The sequence below is a fragment of the Sciurus vulgaris genome, assembly GCF_902686455.1.
Source record: "Sciurus vulgaris genome assembly, chromosome: 17".
Lineage (NCBI taxonomy): Eukaryota > Metazoa > Chordata > Mammalia > Rodentia > Sciuridae > Sciurus > Sciurus vulgaris.
In genome coordinates this window covers 32,947,121-32,970,382 of record NC_136478.1, presented here as the reverse complement: position 1 = coordinate 32,970,382, position 23,262 = coordinate 32,947,121, and the positions used below count along the sequence as shown (strand labels likewise).

Sequence of the window (23,262 nt, the reverse complement as noted above, 5' to 3'; positions counted from 1 at the left end):
CAAAATACAGTTATTAAATATCAACTTTGCGGGGTTTCTGTGACTATTAGATCAAGGCCTATGAAAGCTAATATCAGTGCACACTGGGTAGCCTTGTGAACAGTTGTGAAATCTAGAGGATTTTTTTTTGGGGGGGGTGGTTCTAAGAATTTTGTAGCACCTCTTCTGATTAGCAGAGACCTCCCCAGACATTACAGAGGTAGACTGGGAAGTCCTGGTGTTCTATGTGCAAGAAGCTTCATCTGTTGATAAATCCACAAGCCTGGAATTAAACCCAATCGCCCAACAGTGAAGAAGAGCCAAAGCGCAGCAGGCTGCCTTGCACAAGCTGAGGATTCACTGGAGACCAGCCATCTTGGCAGAAAGCAGGTCCAACACTAAGTAACTCGGGATTAAAAGACTATCGATAGTTTGTGACAGGCGCTTCCTGGGAAACGCATCCTGGTCCAATAGCAGCGATCATTAAATATATGAGGATGGGTCAATTGAATCTGTTCTTTTCATATGGATTGATTGGGTCAGCAGAGTAAGGGAGCCAGGAGACAATTGACATTTCTGCATCCTTTTCAGACAGAGAGGAGCGGGGAGGGAGAATTGCAAAGAGAGTCCACCCCCACCCCTCCCTGTTGGTTTCCACCTGTGCCTTGTTTGAAGCAGGATAGGAGCTCAGGGGGCTGCAGGCCAAGGGAGGGGCTGGGGGAGGGTGAAAGGCGCAGGGAGTGGCTGATGCTGAAGTGGCTCCTCTCGGAGTCCACACAACGGTCCTAATCCAATTCCCTCCCTTTTGCTTTCTATTCCACCCCCTATACCAAGGCCAACTTGCTCAAATCCCAAATAACACATATGAGGAGTTCACAGAGCCCTGAAGGTCAGTGGCCCCAAGAAACACCCTCCACCCAGCCATACAGCAAAGGAAACAAGACATCAGCATCCACCTGAAGCAGAGTTCTGGCAAGCCAAAGAAGGTTTCTCCACCTGGAACCCACCCAGAAAGTTGAAAGATGAGGCAGCTTCCTTGAGAAAGACTCGGTGGTGTGGTTGGGGTTAGCTCAGAGGAATCCAAGACAAGTACCTCCACCACACTACCTGGGGTAAGCACACAGCTTTCTTGGGGTACAACCTGCTATGGCTCCCTACTACCCAGATTTCTCACAATTGGAGAGGACATAGTGAAGCATTCACTTTGTGTGCCCTGAACCACACCCTCTTGGCCCGCCTAACTTCAGCACTGGGGAGGTAGACAGTTCCACAAGGATCATGTGCCTGGGGCATCTGTCCACAAGGGCAACCCTCCACCAGTGGAGATGGGAGTGTGCAGCCAATCCCAGTTCCATCCTGTGGGAAGGACAGAAGGAGAAGAATTCTGTGAGGTTCCCCAGACAGCCCCCGTGGGATGGAGCCCCAGTTGCCCACAGTAGCCAACTGAAAACAAAATGTTTTCGGTACTGGGGATTGGACCCAGGAGCACTCTACCACTGAGTTCCATCCCCAGCCCTTCTCATTTCATTTCGAGATGGAGTCTTGTCAAGTTGCCCAAACTGGCCTTGAACTTGTGATCCTCCTTCCTCAGACTCCTGAAAAGCTGGAATTACAGGTGTATGTGTCTTAGACTTGACTTTATGGGGAACTCGAACTAAAATCCAAGGGAAATAAAAAGATCAGGAGCCCCTCTAGGGCATGTGCTTTAGAGACAGTGGACACCTGAGTTGCCCCAAGCCAAGCGAGGTGAGCCCTGTGTCCTGGAGAGGCCGCACATGGTAAGGAGAGACTCTACTCCCCAGAAGGCCTGAGGCTATCCCTTAACTCCTTCCTGTAACCACAATGGCCTGCAGGAACGATCCAGACATGGGTGGAAAGAGTTTATGGACACAGCACAGCTCCTGGGCATACGACATGGTCATTTGATCTCATGTTCATCTCAGGGAATTGTCCTTGTTTCCCCAAATGGTAAAACTGTAGGTGTCCTTACAAAGGGTTTTTAAAAACATGTTTGATCGCATCTTCAAGAACAATATTCAACAATGGTATGCCAGCATGGCATTTTTTCATTGTTTTACTTTAATAAATCCTTCCGATCACCCGTCTGGGGGACATGTGGAAGTTCTCCTTTTTATTTCAACTTTTCCTGCCCAGTATTTCCAAAAGTGTGGCATATTTTAGGTGATCTAGGAGCATAAGACTTTACCTTGATTCACATGGCGAAATAGCGATTCCCTTTTGAATTTTCCTCAGATCATCTAAAGACAAGCAGAAAGGTCCAGTTTGGTTGTAATATGTCTTAACAACTCTCTAAAACTTGACAGACCTCTGTTTAACAGACAGGTAGGCTTCTGGTAGGCAAGAGTATCTGTTTAGAATTTTATGATCACTTTATTTTCATGGAGTTAATTTTAAGGTTTGTTTTTGTTTATAGCAAAGGAAGCTCAATTTCCATTTATGGAAGTGATAGAAGATTTCTTTTTTAATAAATTTATTAAAGCAAAAAGAGAGAGTCAAAGATATTAAGTAATTGCTGGGGGTGTAGCTGGCCTAAGTTCTGTCCCCAGCACTGCATAAACGAACAAACAGCAACAAACAAAACACGGAAGTAGGTAACAGATCATGGTAGACTCTGAGTTCTGTTTGGGAATGCTGGAAGTCAGGGCACTATTGATGTAAGCTGTTGTTCCACCATGACGTCTCTCCTCTGCTTTCATGGACTTTTCTCTTATTTGACAATTCAAATGAACACTGAAAGGAAGTGGCCAGCCTGGAGAAGGAGTCCCAGATACGCTGTGATCTTGACAAGGTCCTTCTCCTTTCTGGAACTCAGGTGGAAATGGTGGTATGATAGGTAAGATCATCGCTAAGGACCACTCTCCAGTTTTGATGATCCAGCTTCACAGGCAAGGATGGTCACCAAGTTCTGGCCTTCAGACCCTTTCCTGAACTGAAATAATAGTCTCCTGTCTGGTCTTCCTGCTATCCCACTTGTCTTCTCAGATCCCAATTTCAGAGATGATTCTAGAAGCTGGATCTAAAAGAAAAATCTCATCGTGTTGAGACATGTCAGTGCCTGACTATGGTCTACAAGATCTTCAACCCCGTGACCTCTAACCACATCACTTCCAAGAATACCCTCTCCCCCATCTCTGCCATTTGCATTGCTCCTCATCCCTATTTTACTGGCTAACTGTTGCCCATCCTTTCAGGAATCATCTCAGACACCATTTTTTCCATGAAGCTCTTCTTGACCAACTTACCATCACTAGATGGGGATAGGCACAGCACCCTTCTGAAAGATACTGGCATAAAATAGGTGCTCAATAAATAGGCAATAAATACATGAGTGCTCTGGTGAACCATTTATCTCCTAACACCGTAAGACTACAGAATTTTTCCAGTTTACTCCGTGGTCTTCCTCTTTCTATCTTGGCGTTTCTTTTCAGGCATTACCTCATGAGGACAGTGTGCATGGATCACCTACATTCATGCTGTCTCTTCTAGGGACAAAGCCTTTGTTGAACAGGATTGCCTCCCGCTTCACCCTCGCACTTTACTAGGAAAACAGTAGGCACTTGTAACTATAGTTGTCCAGAGAGACAGAACCCCTTTATAACATTAACAGAACACCCCCAGTCTCTCTTATTTCTAATTTCTTATTTCTCTCTTGTTTCTAATTTGCACACTTCTAAGTCAGGTCCATTTGGCCTCTCCTAGGCTATTATTTATATGAGGTCTATCATGTCATAGCACCAGATACGATGATAAATGGTGGAAAGAAATTTCTATTTTGGTCTCCAGAAAATTATGTGATTTTGCTTAAGTTCAATTTAAAAACATGGAATATGACTGAGCTTAATGTTAGTACTTAGGAAAAATGTTCACGGTAATTACAGATGAGACTACATATATGCAATTTATTTCAAATTTAGTAATACAAAAAAATTCTGGATCCTAACGTAACTATTTATAACTTGGCCAGGAGAACTCTGAGAATCCCAGTTATTTCGCCAGAATAGGTTATTCTGCGTGTATCTTATTTAAGCAATAATGCATGACAGAGCGTGAATTATGGCATATTAATTCTCACCTAGTGTGCTATTAGGCGAACTTTGATGGCCGAGAGCTGTCAGTGCAACTAGGCATGAATTAATATCTAATAATTCCCCCGCTGAAATGTCTTATTGAGATTATAGCATTTTATTAGTAAAGGTTATTCCTTTAAAAAATGTTTTTGTATGCTAATTGGGAAAAGGGGGTGCAGTATGGGAAAGGCTTCCTAGCTTTTTCCAGCAGATGTTTCTAAAACTTCTCTTTGAAGCTTCCAACACTTTGCCAATGCACACACAGCATCTTTGGGAAGTTTTCTCAAAAACAGGAACAGGGGGCTCCTTTGCTATTGGGAATATGAACATCATGTCTTGCTTTACTCAGAAATCCCTTTTGGTATTTTTTTCTCTCTCATAAGGTGGCCAGCATGAAAGAGAAAGAAATACCCTGCTAACCCCTAGAGAACTTGGGGCCTATTTGTTATATAGCAAAACATAACCTAACCTGACTGATACACTGACCTGCCCTAAAGGTCCCATCCTCACTCCTGCACTTGGTTATGTCTCTATTTAATACCTTGGATTCTCCCTTCAAATCACTTATTATGACTATATGTAGTTGGTTGTGTAATTATCTGTTCAACTCTCTAGACCCAAAGCTCCATGAAAGGATGGATAATATCTGCTTTGTGCCCCTCTATATCCCTAGCTCCTATGTGCCCGGCTCATATTCGATGTTTGATAAAAGTTGTTAGAAGATAAAATGAAAGGATGATTCAAGGGAGTGAATGGTCATCTAAGTACAACCACTTGGGAAAACATTTCCCTAACAAGAATGTAATAGATTGGTAGGTTCAAAAGATGGCTCCTGCCCTCTGAGCAGTAGGCCCTATCTTGAAATTGCTGTGTGACTATGAGCCAGAGTCTTCCTCTCTCTGGGCTTCAGCTTCTCCATCAATCCAGTGAAGGTCATCTTTTCTGGGACCTTCCTATAAGGCAGGGATATATAACAAAGTAAGTACTATGTATTTATAAGATGCATAAATAAATTATGCTGAGCCGGCAACTAGAGGTAAGACCCCGCTCACTGTACTTCTGCAGACTGACAGCAAGTCCACATGTGTCTGTCACCAAATCCTGGAAGCTGCCTAATCCACCCAGCACAGTTTTAGATCCCATTATAAATTTCCTCAGGGTGCCTTTCTGCAATGTCCACTTTAAGACATTCCCCACTGAGCACCCTTCTTTCCCCAAAAGCACATTTTCTTGAAGAGGGTGGTACATATCATTTATTTACTTATTTTATTAGGTAGCAGGGATTGAACCCAGGGGCACCTAACCACTGAACCATCTCTCTAGACCCCTTTCAGGTCTTGCTGAGTTGCTTAGGGCCTCGCTAAGTTGCAGAGGCTGACCTTGAATTTATGATCCTCCTGCCTCAGCCTCCCGAACCGCTGGGATTACAAGTGTGTGTCCCACATGCCCAGCGGTAAGCATCCTGATTTAGAATATATGGTGATAACTCTGCACAACACAGAAATGAGCCCGGCAAATATCTTCTCTTATCTTTGGGCTACTAGTGAGAGAGGGGGTTCTCTGGTCCCTGGAGCCCAAGACACCTTTCCACGGCCTCCATGGAACCCAAGAGGCTCCTGAGAGCAGAACAAACAAGCTCACTGGTGTATCATGAGATCAATGCTGGCAGTGCGCCCCGCAGCTTGACCCATCACGTGTGGACAAACGTGCCCGGGAGACGCTGCCCAATGTGTGTGTGTCAGGGCCGCTTCGCTCTTCGCAGTTTTTACAGCCACAATAGAATTGTGAGCAGATCCAGGAGCATCTTCACGAGGGAACAGCCACGTGGGAAGCGGTGCTGGCTGGGACATCCTGCCTCCCAAATGGCGACTTTATCTAGAGACTTCACCTCACTGGGGAGGTGGCCAACGAGACAATGGACGTCTCCCACTAATTCCTCACGTCCAGCATTTTGAAACTCTTCATCTTATTTTTGGAGACTTTTGGGTTGAGTTTCAGAAGCTGCCTGTCTATGTCTCTGCTTTTCAGCAAATACCAAAGGAATCCAAAGTTCCTTTCTGGAATTATGGGGCACACAGGAAGCTGAGCTTTGCCTTTCACCCCCTCTCCTTCCTGAGCCCCTGCAGGAGGCTGGCTTCTGGTCCGTGACAAGGCCGAGGGCCACCACTGACCCCTCTTCTGCACTTGTTCTCTTAACCCGACTGGGTCCCCAGTCTCAGTGCTTCAGGGAGGACTTGCTTTAGCTTTGGTCTTTATTCAGAGTGCCCAGCTCTTCTGCCTCAGCCCTCAGATGCAGGCCAGAGATGATCAACAGCCTTAGGTGTCATTTGTAAACAAACAAACAAAAACAGGAGGCCAAGAATTGCTGAGTGGCAAAGAAAGTCCCTTCTTGATAACCTTATCTCCCCGCCACCCACCCAAACAGAACATTTCCGTATCAACTCCTTAGGAAGAAAACCATCCCTCTGCCAGAACAGTGGCCTTCCCAGGCATGGCCACTCAGAGGCTCTCTTACTGCTCTCTTCTGTCCTGAGAACCGTGTGACTGGGCACACTGATAAGGGAGAACCCATTGTAGAGATGGGATTGCTGAGGCATGTAGGCAGCTGTGGCAAAAGGACCCGAGGCCCTTAGGTTGTATTTGTGAGGTGCCCCCAAACCAGACCACAAGCATCAGAACCTCAGGGTGCTTGTCCAAATGCCTGTTCCTGGTTCTGTGTCAGGATTCACTACATCAGAATCTCTAGGGCTGGGACCCTGGACAGTTCTAGCAATTTGGAATTCAGAAGTCTGGTCTTATGCTCTCTCTCTCTCTCTCTCACACACACACCACTCGGCCATATATTTGCTTCTGATCAGTCATGAAATCCAAGAATCTTCAGAACTTAACTCTTGCTATCTTTTCTGCAAGTGGCCTTAAAAGGAGGCAGATTTGGAAGTTGAAAAGACAACAACATTAGCACGGGCTTGGTAAAATGGCCCACCTGAAAAAGGTCAGGTTTTGAAACTCCCTTCCTTCCCCAGGATATTTTTTTTTCTGGAGGTGGTTTTTGCTTCATTCGAATCCGTTCTCTACTCACTTGTGCAGAACCCAAGGATCTATCTACAGCCATCCCAAAGGGATCTGATCCAGCTCTCAGGAACTTGAGACCAGTATCCGAGGAGGTATTGTGGAGGCAATGTCAGGCCCCTGGTCGTCCCAGGCTGGGCTGCACCTTCTCTGCAGGCCAGGAACTTCAACGTCTTTCTCCTCTCTGAAGGTGACATGCTTCCCAGCCTTGGCCTCCTTGTGGTGAATTTCCCCTCTTGTAAACAGCTGGGCCCTTCTTGGCAGCTGCTGCAGATTAGTAAATTACAAGTTTGAGATTAAAAAAGAAATGACTAAAGAATAAAACCTTTAGTCCAGCAATTTGAAGTCAGACTGCTACAATGAACACCTGTTGAGAAAGACCATTATTAGAAGCCAGAGGCTTCGGGTGAAAAGATCACCGTGAATTAATTTTGATTGCTTCACAAGACTCTGCATAACAAATGATCTCCAATGGGGGTGTCCAGGGACTTGCATTTGAAGGAGGGGGACAGATTTTGTTTCCAGCAAGGTAATATAAGCTCTTCTAGGACATTAAAATCCACCGTTGGCTGCCCTTGTCTGTATCCCTCTGTTGAAACAGATTGTGCATGCTAAGGTTACCATGTATTATGCTTCTGGGGAGAAAAGAGTAACAATTGATATCAAAATCTTTTTAAAAGGTTAGTTGAGAAAGCATGAGGTCAGAGACTCATGACTCCCAAATTGTTAAATCATTTATTTACGTCTGTGTCTATGTAAATGGAGATTTGGGTGACTTCTCAGTGATTTAAGCAGTCCATGTTTTATTTTTTAAACACACAAACACACACACACACATACTTTTTTTTTTTTTTTTTTGGTAAGGGAAGAATAGAGTAAAAGATGTGTTAATAAATGGATTCACTTGCAGTCAGATGACCTTTGTACTTTGTAATGTCATCAGAAATGAGAAAAAGTTAGGCATTAGCGATCACGAGGTACTGGGGAATAGATGGGCAGGTGGGGGATGGGGTGCCGGATATACTGAATATTAAGTAGTTTCATTCTTTCCTGAAAAGAAAGAGACTCCAACTAAAATATGCCGGCGTCCTACCTGTCTGTCAGCCCCTGATTAAATCTAAAAGCAGGCATCCCATCTGTTTGCCCAAATGAAAAGTGTAATATTCTACTAACTACTTTCTATTATCACTCAACTTAAGGGTTTCTCTGCAAAATGATCCTCAGTTCATTTGAAGTTTATTTGGCACACAAAAGGAAGCTCCAGAAAGCTCTACGCTTTTAAGCTAATAAGCAGTATACCCAGCTGACTCTCAGGCTGAATTTTCAACACTTTATCATTAATATCACATGACTTTTCATAGCCATGGACTTCCATTTGTCATGGGAGAGAAAACCTGGGAGCACCCTGGCTGGGTGCAACGGACTACGAAGGATATAAGTGAAATCTTAACACGTCTCCAGTTCGGATTTTTAGGTTATGTGCGGGTATTTTCCTCACCAAACATATCGTTTCACTAAATGAACCACAATTTGTGCTTTCCAAAGGTGTTGAAGCTTAGCCTGGTGGTCTGAGTGTGACGCACGCGTGGATCCTCACCCCCAAAATCTCCAAGGGGAATCAACTCTTGCAAAGTTCGAAGATGTTTCTGCTGTTTGCCTTTGTTTCTAGGTCACCAAAAAGATGGGGGAAACTTTGCTGTGAGCGAGGGAAGCCTACTTGGTTTGCTTGCAAATGCTCTCTCCCCAGGAGCAAACGCTTCTAAAAAGAATTCCAATTTCTGCACCATTTGGAGTCTTTGGGGGTTCCTCAGAGATATTAGATAATTGAATATAGCTTTCTGCGATTGAAAAAAAAAAAAAAAAGGATCGCGCATCCAACATCCCCCAAACTCCCCACATCCCTTAGCGCACCAGTCAATTTTATGACAAAGTTAATCTGGAGCGTGACTTATGGAGCCCCAGAGGGAGGTCACTGGGGCCGGTAAATATGTAAACATGGCTTTTTCGGTTTCCGTTTCGCATGAATACAAAATAAACTGCGGCCCTCCGCACGCTGGAAAGTTCTTCCTTAAAGTTAATAAAATCTGTCAACTTCCATAAAGGCAGAGAGGAAGGGGGTCCACAGGTGCAGGCGTTCGGGCTGAGGCTGGAGAAGTCGGGGCAGCTAATAAAAAGCCCTGGGCACTGAGCGCCTCTTTCCCCATCAATTCCCATCAAGCGTTATTAGCGTCATCTGCCGCCTCGGAGGTGCGTCCCCCGCGCTCGCCCCGCAGAAGCGACAATGACATTTGGCCGCGCTGCAGGTGCGGCTGTGTGTGGCCGCGCAGCCCGAGTGGGGCAGCCTTTGTGGCGCTCGGGTCCTTTGATCTGAGCCACAAAGGGCCGCGAAGCTGCAGCCCCCTGCTTTCTGCTGGCGGCTCCGCCCGGGCCGGGGAGGGGGCGGGCTGGGGGGCGGGGGCGAGGAGGGAGCAGAGAGCCGCGAGAGAGGGAGGGGCCTCGGGAGGGGGTGATCCATAATATTTATTTCAACAATAGCTTCAAATCTTTTTAAACATCATAAGAACACGGCTCATTAAGCCCACAACAGCCTTGAAATTGTGTTATAAAACCGCAAAACAGAAATCAATACATTTGCTAGAAAGGAGGTAATGAAATATATTGAGTTGCCTGAGAAGTGGTTTGTATGAATCATAATATTATTATGTGCGCATCAATTCCATTTCCAATACTTAAAGTTAACCAGCTAGCGAAGAGCGCCCTGAACCCTCGTTAAACAAGCTCTCCCGGTTACTTGCCAGGCCGTGCATCCTATAAATAACACAGGGAGGGGGCCAGATCAATGCTACCCACCTCAGAGCTTCAGCTGCTGCGGCCCTATTGCTTCCTGGCCTGATCAATATGGACTCACAATGGCCCGGAGAAAGCCAGGGGCAGGCCCGGAGCTCCAGGCTGAAGCCTCCTGCCCAGAGCAAAACCAAGGCAGTTTCTATAAAGGAGGGTTAGGCCAGCTGCTCAACCCCTCCCAACCAGAGATCCCGACTTCCCTTCCCAGCTTGTTTGAGGTTTCTATGGCTGCCTCTGCCCCCACTTGTGAATATGAGGACTCAGACCCCTGAACCAGAACCCCAGTAGACTCGGTACAAGGTGTGATCCACAATTTGTTTTCTCACTGCTTTCTGTTTGCAAATGATGTTGCTTTTGTTCTGCTATGCTGCCTGCGAATCAAAACCGGATGCATCTCTCCCTTTCTTCTTACTGATAATATTTTTAAATAGGACCTGATTCTATAATGTATAGGAAGCTAAAAGGGAGAGATCCAGTTTTCAGGAGACTGGGGGAGGGAGATGTTCTCTCAAACTGACATTTGCAAATTTCATAAAAAACGTGAAGGCAATCCCAGGTCTTGGTAAGGACTTGAGGGGAAGGCGGAGGCCCCAAAGCTGGAGCCTAACAGTTTTGGGGGTAGTCTGACCTAGAGAGCATCCAGGAGTCCTGAAATGACCCTCCCCATGCATCTCCAAGTTGCCTTGGCCTTCTGGAATGTGAGCCCCTTGAGGATTGCAGCTTGAGAGCCTAAGAGCTCTCTTTCCCACGTGACTTCAAAGACAGTGCTGGTCACAGAGTAGGTGCAGATGCAAAGGAAGATCTGGAAGTGGTCAGTTCTGCAGATCCAGCCAGGGACCCCCAGACTCATGTCTTAGCCATACTGGTTTCTTGTAGGCCTTGAAATAGGCGGTCTCTTTGTCTACGATCCTACTCCACCTGTGGCTTTTGCTGTATGCATCAGAGCTGACAGTTGAAAGAAAAGCTGGTTGACTTCTGGAATATTCTCTGCTGGTCATTTTACAGATTCAGACAACCACATGTCAATGCATACTCACACATCCACACAGACCCTCCCCCACGTACAGAGATGCACCTGTACAAAGCCAGGCCCACGAAGTCATTATGACCCAAGTGCTGGGACAGGGTCTTTGCCTCAATAGATATCGCAAAGCAGAGTGGGAGGGCCCAGAACGGGGGCTCTCAACAGGGCTCAGTTTTGCTCCCCCTCCCCAGAGGACATTTGGCAATGTTTGCAGACATCTTTGGTTGTCACTGCCTGAGAGGTGGGGAAGAGGTAGAAATGGAGCAACTGGAATCTGGCGTGAAGAGGCCAGGGGTGTTGAACGATGGGCAGGACAGCCCACACACTAATGAACTGTCCAACCCCAAGTGACAATGGTGCTGAGATCAGAAATCTGGGACCAGGTCTGCCCCAAAAGCTTTGTTTCTTGTCAGAATTCACAGTGCTGCTGTGACTGCTTCAACCACAGTGCCTTTGGCGTGCTGTCCGGAAGCGGGAGGGGAATGCTGAAACCCCACACCCCTCTCTTGATATCATGGCCGGCTAACAAGGTAACAGGGCCTTTATTCCAGCCCTCTTTCTGCTCACCACTGGCAGCCATTGTCCCCAGCGTGCTGCTGCGGCTGCCGCCACAGCTCTGGGCCCTTGCTCCAGGGCCTTTTGAGCCCAGTCCTCTAGCTCCTGCCTGAAGAGTGCCATGTCTACACACCCTCTAGTCACCAGCTTCCAAGGGCTGGCTGTCCCCACTTCTGCCTGGCCTTCCAAGTACCTGACTCGATTCATTTCAGAATCAATACAGAATCATTTTAGACTCGGCTGCGTAAATACAGGAAATTAGACACCGAGCGCGACTCTATTTCAGGATCCAGACCCAGGTGACTAATTTTTCCAGCACTAGATTTCCCCTCAGATCTTGTTCCTATTTCCTCACCTCCTTCTCCACTCTTCCCCTCCCCCACTTTCTATTGTCTCCTGCTTTTCCCAGAATTGATCATTTCAACTGTCTTGGCTGCTTGTGGATATAGACTTTGCAATGATCTGAGTTTCTGCTCTCATTGGCCAGGAAAGAACAGTGGTCACCCAAAACAGCACAAACGTGATGTCCTTTGTTTGGTGAGGGGAGGGTCATTTCTGCTACATAATCCTAATTGCACACAATTAGCTGACTCAGGCCAACAGTGGCCCCTTATTGACCAGGCAGATAGTCACCCAGCCTATGATTTTGTCAGTGTAGAACCTGGGAGCTGATTTAATTTGAACATGAAAGTAATAGCCCCATATTGCCATATGTTCTAATATCTACAGATCATTCCAGAATTCTTCTAAGAACCAAACTAGAAAGTAACCTGTTCTGTGATTTTTAGAATTTCTTATTTGTTTTAAAATTAAATTGTTTTTATTTCTGGCATGCATCCAAGGAAAGAAACTAAAAGAAAAATTCAGTGGAACAAAAATTCTCTACATTGTAAAACTCAGGAATATCTATGAAAAATTAGTCCTGATGATTTTAATTTTGAAACTGCAGAAAAAGACAAGGTTTAGCAAAATGAAAAAATATTGCCCAGTCCTAAACTAACTCAAACAAAATGACTCAAACATCCTTAAAGTTAGGATTTGTCATAATATGGTCACAGTTTATGGAACCAATATTGAGTAGGAAAGTAAAAATGATTTCTTTCTCTGTAAATTTTTGGAGTTTTGTTTATAAACACAGAGATTCCATCATAAAATATATGTTTTTTTCCCCCTAAACCAAGCATGCAAAACATTAGGAATTCCTCGAAATGGCAAGTAATTTATTCTTTTGTTTATTATGTTTATGAGTGTCCATAAAGTCTGGAAACATGGATAAATATAAATAATGTGGTCAAGGACATCTTCAATCATAAAAACAACTAATAATATGTATATTTCCAGGCTTTATGGACATCTTTGTTTATCACTGTCATGTAACAGTGCAAATGAAAATCTAATTAACATTTCTTATGTTATATGCAAATACAGAGTCAAATTGAGAGTAAATATATCTTCCTTTACATAATAATGAATTCCATCTGTGTAAAATTTTTAGGAGGGTAGATCAAAATTTAAATGAATGCCACAGAAGATGACTTTGTCAAGTGAAGGATCTTTAGGAGAAGTAAATGTCTCAGGGTTTTTTTTTTTTTTTTTTTTTTTTTTTTTGGTATTCGGGATTGAACTCAGGGGCACTCAACCACTGAGCCACATCCCCAGCCCTGTTCAGTATTTTATTTAGACACAGGGTCTCACTGAGTTGCTTAGCACCTCGCTTTTTCTGAGGCTGGCTTTGAACTTGAGATCCTCCTGCTTCAGCCTCCTGAGCCACTGGGATTACAGGCATGCGCAACTACACCTGGCAACGTCTCAGGTTTTGAAGTAGAGGTTTTCATAGATTGGATTTCCTTAAAGAGACACAACATGAAGGTAGTAAGGACAATGATGAAGATGAAGTTGGTCGTCCAGGTTCCTCCAGTTGTGTCCTGCAGTGACCCAGCTGTGACATTACAGGGTTTATCTCAATGGAATCTTCATCTGTCTTTCTTGCCTAGGTCAGGATATATCTTCAGGTACACGTCTGATACAGCCAAGATTCTCATTTTATTTGCTGTCTAGTCATGGGTGGATTATAAGTGAAGCCTTCTGGAGCAGGAAGAATACAGAAAAATAAAATTCGTTCGCTATGTGACCTTGTTTGGGTCAGTTGGTCTTTCTAAGTTTCATTTTTCTTTAGGGTTAGACAAAAGGAGTCTAGGACCAAAAATCCTAGACTCAAATCACTGTCACATCCATCCATAAGGAAGCTCCCTTGGTCTTAACAAAGAACTCAACTGGCACCCATCAAGCCCTGTAGGTAAGGTGTCCTCCACCATTCGGGGAGTCTGGTACACGGGGAGGCCTGTTGCAATGACTGGAACTATTGGGAGGAAATCTTGGATGCCATTTCCAAGTGCTCCTAGAACCAGAGAGGCAGTTGGAACCAGAGCTTGATGCTTCATGCAGCAACTCTTTGTAAGATTGTCGCAGGCTCCAGGGACCCTTTGAAATCTGAGGGCAGATGAGAGTTGCCACGGCCTTTGGTGGATGGAGAGACGTGGCACAGGGTGTTTGCTGAGTCAGAGGGGAAACTGAAGTAGTAAGTCAGGATTCATTGAGCTGGAGTACTTTGAGGAATTCTGCATCACAAGGACAAATGTCCACATTTTGAACTTTATTCCCATAGACCTTCTACCCTTAATCCCTACACCACGCCCACCCGTGCAATCCCAAGTATTTGAACTTGGATTCAGTTGCATATGAGCAAATTTCCTTTGCCACGATTCCTAAATTTATAGCTGCCTTCAAATACATGTGTGTGTGTGTGTGTATGTGTAACACATTGTCTGTACTCCCACCTCCAGAAATGGGTGTGTTTGTGGCGGACGAAATCTTGCTGGTGAGGAGTGGGCTTGCCTTTGTACATTCTTTTATTTTTTCTTTCTTTTTTGCAGTACTGAAATTTGAACCCAGGAGAGCTCTACCCCAGTCCTTTTTATTTCTGATGCAGGGTCTCACTGAATTGCCCAGGTTGGCCTCAAACTTATGATCCTCCTGCCTCAGGCCTCAGTCTTCTGAGTTTCTGGGATTACATGTGTGTGCCACTGCACCCGGCTAGCTTGCAAATCTTGAAAGCTCCGCTGTATCATTTTCAGCAGCTGAATCAATATTTTAATGGAAAATTGCAAAGAAAATGAGTATTTGGAAACCAAAGGTTGCCAACTAAGAGCAGGAAAAAAAAAAAAAAAAAAAAAAAAAAAAAAAAAAGACGGCATTTCACCTAAAAGACAGAAACCTGAAAAATTGACTTCCCATCCATCTCTTTTATTCCTACACTTATTTAACAGCCAACATATTCTCTTTTGGCCCATGATTGCTTATTTTAAATTGTTTTCCAGTCTCACAGCTCTGTCTTCACCAGTTCTTCTCTGCCTGCTTCTCCTAGGCCCTCCGGATGATAGTGTGTGTCATTAGCTGATGCAGCTGAGGCAAGCCCAGAGATGGTTCCTGTCTTCAGCCAGCCCTGGGGAGAGATGCTGAGGAGTAGGAAAGGTGCCTTTCTCTCCAATGATGATCAGAAAGCAAGGTGCCAAGCATCACTCGAGATCAGAGGCTGTGCGGGCGAGTGGCAAAAAATACTGCAAAAGGTGAAGTTGACCATAGTGCAATGCTCAAAGGTGCACCTTGATCTCCAGGTGTGAATCGCTGACTGCTCAGGGTTCTAAATTCTGAGTCTGTGTTAACTAAAGATTGCCTTTCCACTGCTATGGCTCAGAGAGCGGTTCCTGATTTTGTTGAGTTTGTTCTGTCCTCCTTGGGAAGGCCTTTCTGTTTAATCCTTTGAATATCTGAAATGCAATTGCAAATTTTTCCAAGTTAAACTCCTTTTCCATTCACAATCAATCCCAGAAAGAATCTGTGCAGATGAAAAGGAATAGTAAACATTCTCTTGGTTCTAGATAGAACCAATGGTATTTGGATGGTCCTTGGGGGTGGATCATAACAAATTATCTCTATACCAAGTATCACTATGCAAAGGTCAGGTAAAAATCTCAAAGATCTAAATCTTGGATTAAAGGTATGTGCACATATATTAACAGAAGGGAAGGAAAGTGGTTTGGATGACTTAGTTTACTAAGTGTGGAATTCCCCAACAAATACCCATATTGCAAAAGCTTGTAAAGAAATAAAACTTCTTTCCAAGGGAAGGTTCAGGAAACAGGATTCCAAATATCCAAACTAAATGCTCATCAAACCCCTTTTTTGGATTTTGAAACTCTATTTCTATAATGACCTACTTATCTGCCTTAGAAGAAGTGTCTTACCAACATCCTTGTGCTCTCCAACACTTTGCGCCTCCGTGTCTATAGGGACTCAATGGAGGATGAACTCCAAATCAGTAAATTCCTCCCTGGAACTTAATTTTTAAAAGGCAACCTCCACTTTCACTTCCTTTTATTGTTGTTTTCAAAATCTCTAATAAAATAAGAATTATGAAAGCAAAATATCAGAAACTGGAGTTCGTATTAACAGAGACATCATTCTGAGGGGGGATCTCAGGGCAAAGTCCTGTACTTCCGTAGTGGAATGCTAATTTAAATTTTAAGTGGATGTTGAATATTAACCCTGACTGTGTCCTGGATGGTAAGCTTCTCAACCTTAGCACTATTGACATTTGGACCTGGAAATTCTTTGCTGACGGGCCCTTCCTGTGTGTTACAGAAGGGCAGGAGCATCTGTAGCCTCCACCTATTCCCGATTATAACAACCAAAAATGTCTCTGGCTGTAGCTAAATGGTGCTTAGGAGGCAAAAATCAAACCTGGTGGAGAATCGAGGGGAAAAATCACTTATTGGACATTTCTACTCAGCTTAAGACAGCTAGTAAATGTGCTCTTCTGAACATAAAGTCAAAGAAATAAATTACAGATTTCCACCGTATAATGGAATATTAAACAACCATTAAAAATGTGTTTTAAAGATATTTTATAGGCACGAGAATATGCTCATCCTTAATGTGAGATGATAAAAGAGCAGAATATGAAAGTATATGTGCCATCCATGTATTCTGTAAGATTTGTATATTTGGAAATATTCTAAAAGGAAAAAACAAAAATCGAAGCATGGTTATCTATGGGTGGTAGCATTATGCAGCATGTACTTTCTTCCTTAAATTTTTCTGTCTTCTCAAGTCATCTACCATGAACATCTATGTTTACAATTTTAACATTAGATACAGAGAAAGGGCAAGGAAGCTGGTGTTGTACAGCCCGCGACTGAAAAGTTGCAACACGCTGGCCTCCTCTGCGCCTAATGCAATTTCCTCCCTCTCCCCAAAGCAAGCACAGTGATGCTTAGAAAAATGCCTCCAGTTCTTTTGCTCATTAAACAAGCTTCACTCTGCAGCCTTAAGTCTTCTAGGCCCGAATTCATGACATGGCTCATTTTACACCTGGCTTCTCAACCCGGATGCACTCATTCACTCATTCATTCACTCAACACTCTGGGAGTGTGCTGGGCACTGGGGACGCAGTGGGGGAACAAGAGTCCCTGCTGTCTTGGAAGACAGACAATAAACCAATCGGCCAATACAGAGACAAGAGAATTTCAAAGACTGAAGGGAACTGAAGGAAAGAAAGCGTGAAGATGTGGTAAAAAAAAAGAGAGGGATTCGGGGAGAAAGCATCACTTTCAACTGGGTGGTCAGAGAAGGCCCTCTCTGAGCAAGTGGCACCAGAACTGGGAACCAAAGGCCCAGTGAGGTAGCACACACCTGTAATCCCAGCAGCTTGGGAGGCTGAGGCAGGAGGACCACAAGTTCAAAGCCAGCCTCAGCAACCAAGTGAGGCCCTAAGCAACTTAGCTAAACCAAAATGCTTGTCTCAAAATGAAAAATAAAAAGGGCTGAAGATGTGGTTCAGAGGTTAAGCACCCCTGGGTTCAATCCCTAGTACCAAAAAAAAAAAAAAAAAAAAAAAAAAAAAAAAAAAAAAAAAAAAAAAACAAAGAACTGAGACCAAAGAACAAAACGAAGAGTCACAGAAAACCCTGGTACATTCAAACAAGAGAAGACATGCCATTGGAGCTGGCACTTTGCAAGCAAAGGAGAGACAAGCTAGAGCCCAGGCTGGGAAGTTGGCAGGGCCCTGGTGGCATGATTCTCCTGGGTCAGATTTAGGTCTAGGCACACAGGAAGTGGCAGTAATGAATCAGAACTTGGGGGGTGGTGTTCTAAGATCTCAAAGCTTGCAAACAAGATTTCAAGGTGATTTCAATGCACTAGAAATTGTGAGAATTGTAGTTCTAGAGTCTTCACTTTATGAAAGAATCATGGGAGCGAGTCGGGTGCAGTGGCGCATGCCTGGGATCCCATCTACTTGAGAGACTGAGGCAGGAGGATTGTATGTCTGAAGCCAACCTGGGGAACACAGTGAGACCCCGTTTCAGAAACAAAACCCCCAAACTGTGGGAGTGGTGGGGCCAGAGGGCGTAAGCGAACTCATTTCTGAGCACTGTTCCTCAGAGTGTGGTCCATGAACGAGTTACAGCAGCATCTCCTGGGTGACAAGTGCCAACCCAGATCTTCGGAGTCAGAATGGGCATTTCAACAACCACATCCCAAGTGTCTTGAATACACGTGAAAGTTTCAGAAGCACTAATTTAAACCAGTATATTATACATCATAACTTACACAGAGTGCAAGACGGAAACTGTATGATTTTTAGTGACAGAAGATGAGAGAGTAACCACATACCCGATTATGCTATCGGTTTTCTCTTTGAAACTAGGGAGCCACAATAGAAAAGATGAATAAGACTCTACACTAGGTTAGGTGTATGTTTAACCCCCTTGGGGTTAACGGTAGCATCTGAACTGTACCCTTGAAATCTGAACTTGGCTTTACAAAGGTACATGAACTGGACAATAGATACTGAAACTCATTTTACCTTTAGTTTTTTTTTTTTTTTTTTTTTTTTTAAGAGAGGGAAAATTCTTTATTAGAGTAACTAAGCAAAAACAGTCGCTATGCTGTGCTAGAATTTCATATATTAAAAAATATGCGTCTTGGTCCATTTCATGTAGCTGTAACGCCTGATGCTGGGTGGGTATAAAGAAGAAAGGTTTCCTTGGCTCAGAATTTTGTGTCTGGAGAGTTCAAACAGCATGTCTGATACGGGACCGCTGGCTGGGTCAAACACGGTGGAGAAGCAGAAAGGGAAGTGGTCTCAGAAGGGGCCAAGCATGTGAAGTGCCCTTGCTTAAAACAGCTCACTCCTGTGAGGTGCCTTCTGGAGGGCGGTGTCCCTAGGCACCTTCTTTGAGGTCCTGATTTCTAAAGATCCACCATCTCTTAATACCCTTAGACTGGGGACCAAGAGTCCATTACCCGAACCTTTGGGGGACATACTCAAGCAATATCTGAACCACAGCGCTGTAAAAGACCTAAATAGACCTAAAGAGACAACGTGAAATAAATAGAGACTTCCACTATTAACCTTGACTAATCCCGATTCTTTTCCTGCTCAGTTCCTCTTACTCACAAGGCTCTGCAAAACTTAACCCATCTTGCTGACTTTGTGTAGGTATCTATTCCCTCTGCTTTAGAAAACGTCATCTTCCTTCCTTCCTTCCTTCCTTCCTTCCTTCCTTCCTTCCTTCCTTCCTTCCTCCCTCCCTCCTTCCCTCCCTCCCTCCTTCCCTCCCTCCCTCCTTCCCTCCCTTCCTTCCTTCCTTCCTTCCTTCCTTCCTTCCTTGATTAACCTGGGGCTTTTCACTTTTTATGCCATGGCTTTTGCTAATTCTAGAACAGGCCATGCTTCTGTCCTTTCAGTGATCAGAAGAAGCCCACGTTGGTATGAGCCCTGGGCTTATTCTGTGGCTCTCACTAATCAAACATTTCTTTCCATTGGCCACAGCTCCTGGCTTTATCTCTTTGTCCTTTGAAACTGATAAGCTATTATTTCTAGCAACCATCACCAATTCAACCATAAACACTCTGTTTATTCCAGAGCCCTGCATGTGTTGAAGGAGTCCATTATCTGAATGTTAAAGTCAGGTGCACAAGGCTGCAACTGAAGGAAAGCCCGCCTTCTCCAGGTCCCCACCGGTAGGTCCCTGCTTCCACAGTGGTCAAGCCCTCAACCCACAGGTGCTCTGGGATTGACACCACCACGCCTTGAATAAGAATGCAGGGGTAAGGAATGCTGTGGTTTCTTCCCCTCTTTGTTTGGGGGTGGGGCCACTGCATTCTCTCCCGCCCCACCCCCGCCCCAGCCACCCTGCCGCATTGTCATGAAGGTGTTTCTCATGGAAAGGACCTGACCTTTGTTCTTTAGCCTAGTGGGAGGTAATTCAGGCTGGAAGAAGACCAGGACACCTGGGCTGGGGAAGTGTCCTAGGCTGGGTCAGCAGTGGGTGCCATTTGCATTGGTTTTCTGGGACAGCCTGTGACTATCTTGGTGATGCTTCTCCTACTCCAGTAGCAGGAGGACTTTCTGGTCCTCCAGACTGGCAGGTGCAATGGCTCTTGGAAAAGCAGCTGCCTAAAACCACATGAACCACTCTCACAGCTGTTTTGCAAGAGTATAAGCAACACATGGGCAGCTTTGGTCACTGACAACTCCCAGCTTCTAGAATAGTGCCCAGTGTAGAGGAGGTGCTTGCTAAGCATTTGCTACATGAAACAATGAACTCCAGCCAGCAAACCAGGCACATTTCCAGGGCTGAGAAGACTTAATCTTGAGACCCTCGCCCTTTTGTGGCCACAGTTTAGTGTCTTGTGCATGAACTTCTAGAAAGCTTCCCTGAACTCTGTAGGCCCACACAGTAGTCTGTACTGTGCTGTGAAAACAGAGGTTAATCCTGGTGCTTACCAAACCACCTGGTACTTAAGATGTGCTTAATAATTTGCTATCTCAGTCCATGATCTGTTGCTATGACAAAATACCTGAGACTGGATAATTTATAAAGGAAAGAGGTTTATTTTGGCTCAGAGTTCTGGAAGCTCAGAAGGTGCCCACGTCTGTTTAGACTCAAGGGAGAGACTCATAGTGGAGCGGAGAAAAAGAGTGAGAGGAGAAAGCCAAGGAAGCCCACTTTATAACAGCCACACTTGCAAGGAGCAAGGAGATGCATTAACTTCATGGGGGCAATCTCTCGTGCCTCAAACACCTCTCAAAGGCCTTACCACCTCTCCACCCCATTACATTTGGGACTAAGCCTTAACATGAGCTTCTGATGAGGACAGAACCCTTTTTTTTTGGTACTAAGGGTTGAACCCAGGGGTGCTTAACCACTGAACCATGTCCTTAGCCCTTTTTATAAATTTTGAGGTAAGGCCTCACTAAGTTGCGTAGGGCCTCACGAAGTTACTGAAGCTGGTTTGAACTTGTGATCCTCCTGCCTCAGCCTCCCCAGTTGCTCGGATTATAGGTGTGAGCCACCAAGTCCAACTCCAGAACACTTTTTTTCTTTTTTTTAAAAACAAACTATCTGATGAAGGAAAGAGATGAGGACAGAGGAAAAGTGGGGGGGGAGAAGTGGAGCGGAGGGTCTGGATGGGTGGTTATTAGAACTGGCTCTCTCTGGGGCCTGGGGTATGACTCAGCACTAGATCACTTTTCTAGTGTGCTTGAGGACCTGGGGTCCAGCCCCAGGAACCTCCAAACCAAAACAAACCAAAACTCATCCACAGAAAACCCCATCATTCTTTTTAGATTACTCCCCCTCTGAGGGAAGCTAATCTTCTGACGGTTTTCCTATGAAGGCGGCTGACTTGAACCGTCCAAACGCAAGGTGGCAGAGCCTTTTCTGCCAGAGAACGAATGTAACTAAATGTGTGAGTATTTTACTAAAAAGAGAACTGGCATACAAAGAGAAGTCCTGGATGTCAGTAGTTTCCTGCCACTTGCTCTAAAACCCCAGAGAGAACACATGGAATTCCCTCAGCTGCCTCGTTGGTGAAAAGCCCATTGGTGTTCCCCTGGGCTTTGGCTCTGCCTGGGGAACAGCAGAAAGCCTCTCCTGGGTGGGAGGATCAAGGATCAGCAGGACATCCTCTGCCCTCCGGAGGCCCAGCATCAGCAAGCCCTGTTCTATCTCTGCCTATCGTCCAGCCAGGACTTAGGTCTCTAGGGATCCAGGTCCTCCTCCCGAGCATCGCAGGCCAGGAGAGCCCTTCTCGGCCATTTTCGTTTCTTCACCTGGAAGATCCCTGCCTTCTCCCAGGTCCGTAGCTGCCCTCAGCGCTGACACGAGGACCCTCCTCTCTCTGCCCCTTTCCTCACCTGCAGAAGGTCAAATGCTTACAGAGTCAGCAGGCGGATGACAGGGTGAGATGGCTTGATGGGGACCGTAGAAAAGTGGAGAGGGGGTTGGGTCCTCTGCAGGGGACCGTCATGTCACGATGCAGGCCACTTGTGGAAATGCGGGAAGAAGAGAATTCCTGATCAAACGACAGCTGAAAAAAAATTTGGAAACGAAACTTTTATAAAAGTGTGCTGAGTTTTTTTTTTTTTTTTTTTTAAGACTTTTTTTTTTTTTTCAGGGCCGAGGACTGAACTCAGGGCCTTGTGCGTGCAAGGCAAGCGCTCTGCCACTGAGCTAAATCCCCAACCCCGAAAGTTCTGAGTTTTAAAAATGTGTTAGCCATGCTGTCTCATGAGCCAACTGAACCGGCTTGTGAGTGTCCGGTCTGGGGCTGGTGGGCCCCGGGCACTTTCTGAACTCTGACAGCCTTTACTTTTCTAAGCTGTGGGATCTACTCAAAAGCACCCCATGCTCCTTCCACTCTCCCTTTTCCTCTCAGGTCCTTGATGCTTCTCACCTGGACTCCGACCACAGCCTCCTTCCAACCTGCTACCTATATGTGGGACCTTGTTTGGAAATAGGGTCTTTGCAGATGTCATCAAGTTGAGTTGAGGGCCATAGAGTAGCTGCAGGTTCACTATGGCTAGTGTCCTTGTAAAAGAAGAGAGAGACACACGCAGAGGAGATGATGAGGAGATAGTCAAGAAGATCTCCACGTGACGATGACAGCAGAGACCGAGGTGCTGTGTGTACAAGCCCAGGAATGCCAGCATCACCAGAAGCTGAAACAAAGGCAGGGGACACGTTTTCCTCTAGAGAGAACACAGTTCCATCAACTCCTGGATTTCAGACTTCAGCCTTCAAAGCGGAGAGACCCTCCATTTCTATGGTTTTACTTGTTACAGCAGTCCTGGGAAGTCATCACAGTGGCTGATCATGGGGTGGACACTGCTATGCACTGAATATGGCTTGTCTCCACCCCACCCCCAAACTCCTGTTGAAGTTCAATTGCCATTATGGTGGTGTTGGAGGTGGGGCTTTGGAGAGGTGACTAGGTGGGTTAGCAGGATTCATGATTTCTCTTGGGAATGGACTCATTCTCTAGAGGACAGGTTGCTATAAAGCAAGTGCTTCTCACTGTCTCTCTTCTGTGCACATCCACATGTCCTTCCCCTTTTCCAACATGTCATGAAGCAGCACGGGGATTTCAATAGATGTGACCGTCTGATCTTGTATTTCCAGACTCCAGACCCGTGAGCTAAATAAACTTTCCCTTATAAATACAAAGTCTTCCAGTCACTGTCTCGGCTGGGGGTGTGGCTCAGTGGCCTAGCATGAGCCAGTCCTGGGTTCCATGCCCAGCACACATTCCCCCACCCCCACTAACAAACAAACAAACACACAAACAAAAATGGTC

At 45.2% G+C, this 23,262-nt stretch overlaps 1 long non-coding RNA gene across 1 annotated transcript; it reads left to right on the top strand.

Annotated features, from left to right (window-relative positions):
* Positions 1-14,319: 14,319 nt before the first annotated feature.
* LOC306647947 lies at positions 14,320-15,981 on the top strand. Its single transcript, XR_013760226.1, has 3 exons — positions 14,320-14,408; positions 14,493-14,632; positions 14,984-15,981. It is a non-coding gene; the product is annotated as an uncharacterized lncRNA (long non-coding RNA).
* The last annotated feature ends 7,281 nt before the right edge of the window (positions 15,982-23,262 follow it).